Genomic DNA, 2,223 nt, shown 5'->3' with positions numbered 1-2,223 from the left:
CGAAGCCCGTTGCCAGCGCCACCTAGACCTCTCCCCTACCGCCGTTCGCCCACGGACTCAGACGTGTCCCTGGACTCCGAGGACTCCGGGGTTAAGTCGCCTGGCATCCTCGGCTACAACATCTGTCCCCGCGGGTGGAACGGCAGCCTGAGGCTCAAGCGCGGCAGCCTCCCCGCCGAGGCCTCGTGCAGCACCTAGAGCCCCAGCTCTAGCCCGAGAAGTCATCAGGCTTGGGGACCCAACACCGCGACCCCGAGGGGTCCGGGCTCTAGATGGCCTCAGACCTAAGGGGCCAAAGGAGGAGGGAGTGGCGCCCACGCTGAGGTTCTAGCCCTTGCTCTGGTACTCGGCTGTGTGACCGGGCTGTGTCCTGTGTGGCACAGCTCTGGATTCTGCCTCCTTCTGACGCGCAGCTTTCCCATCTGTTTAACGTGGCCTTGGACAAGGCAGTCTGCAAACGTCTAAATTTCCCCTTCCATCAACACACACACGGTGCCTTAGAGGGGGAGGTTGTGCAAATGGACCCTTGGACCTGCCGTGTTCCAGGCTCCATACCCCTTCCTTCTCCCTCTGCTCTGGACTCTGGCAAACGAGCAGTGTCAGGGCTTAAACTGTGTCCCATGTCCAGGCTCTGGCTTGACCGTCCTGCTCCCTGGCAGCAAGTCTTAGGCAGGGGCAGCTGTTTTCCATCTCTTCGCAGAGAAGGTCTATTTTTAACCGGTGACCTTTAGAGAGATGCCCCAGGCCAGCTCAAGGTGCCTTGCTAGCTCCTGTGGAGAGAAGGGGCGGCACAATTCTCCCCTCACCATTTCATGAGACTTTCTCCACCCCAGTTCAGCCCCTCCAGGGAAGAGCGTCGTAAGGTAGTGACTTTCCTCAGGCTTAGGTTTGGGCCTCCAGGCCATCTGTCACTTCTGGACCCATTCAAAGTGGGTTCTGGGCTCAAAGGAAGAAGAGATACTGAACTACTACCCGTGGCCTCGCATGCTTGTCTGGAAGCAGAGAGGCAGAGCTCTCCTTGTTAGAGAGTGTGCAAGCCAGAATGCATAGAAATCTAGCAGGGGATGGCATTGGCACAGATGACCACTGAGGGCTCTTCAGTGCTGAAGTATGTTTCATGGTATCAGAAAGTGGGGAAGAGTAGTGGTGGAAAGTCTGGGCTTGAATTCAGGGCAGATGACCTTGGGTGGGGAGGTAAGAGGTTAGGCCAGACGCTGCCTGTGTTTCTGGCCATTTGGGAAGTGCCCCCTCTTGAGTTTCTGTTCCCAGTCCTAGAGTCCATATCACACTCAGGAGAGTAGACATTGCCCCATCCATCTGTCCCATCACATGCTGGCCTAACTCCTGTCTGGTACCCAGTAACGTTGGGAAGTCTGGCCACAGGTCTAGCCTGTCCCTTACACCTTAGTGGCTATTTCCAGTCTCCAGGAGGGACGTGGGGAGGAATGTGGCAGAGTTCTTTCATTTTCAGAGTTGGCTAGTGGTGCCCACCAGAGTTCAGGACATCAGCTTCAGGATACTTGGAAGGAGTGAGTGGTGGGTGGCTGGAATTGGCCATGGATCAAATGTGTTTGGGTGAAAGCATATCAGGATGTCGCTAGAGGTGAGTGACCGAGTGTGATTTGGGTTAGGAGTAGAATTCCCTGGCCATCAAGGTGACCTTAGACCTGGAACCCCCACGTGAGGCTAGGGAGAGCTGAATCAGGATGGAAGAGTCAGGGTTGGGTGGGGAGCTTTGGAACAAAGGAGTAATATTACAGGTGCCCTGTGGCCTAAAGGCTGGCCCTGTTGGCAGGATGGCGAGAAGGTGCTCCTGCTTAGTTAATACGGAGCTACTGCATTTACCAAGGCCTTACCTGCTGAAGGGTCTCTTGTAGCATGGGGTACAGGGGCTAGAGTGACTCGGAGAAGGGACATGATCAGGACTCCAGCTGACACAGTAGCACAGAGGATCCATTTCTTCCTGCATTTCCCCAAAGAGCCAGTGAGAGGCAGCCTTGGGAAAACACAGCTCTATCTAGAGCTGTCTTCTTCTGGGCCTTCTCTCTCTTGTCCTCTTCTCTGACACCAAAGCTTGCCTGTGTGCTGCCTCTGCCTGCTATAGAATTCAGCTCAATAAACGCTTTCTGAAATCTTCCGTCTCCTGTGTCATTTTAGGCCCGCCGGAAGCCCCTCCCTCTTGGTCCCCAGGACTGGATGGATGGGAACATCTGAGACACCTGG

This window comes from Fukomys damarensis, unplaced genomic scaffold (assembly GCF_012274545.1).
Source record: "Fukomys damarensis isolate Sample0158 unplaced genomic scaffold, DMR_v1.0_HiC HiC_scaffold_3, whole genome shotgun sequence".
Classification (NCBI taxonomy): domain Eukaryota; kingdom Metazoa; phylum Chordata; class Mammalia; order Rodentia; family Bathyergidae; genus Fukomys; species Fukomys damarensis.
This window is presented reverse-complemented; position numbering follows the sequence as displayed.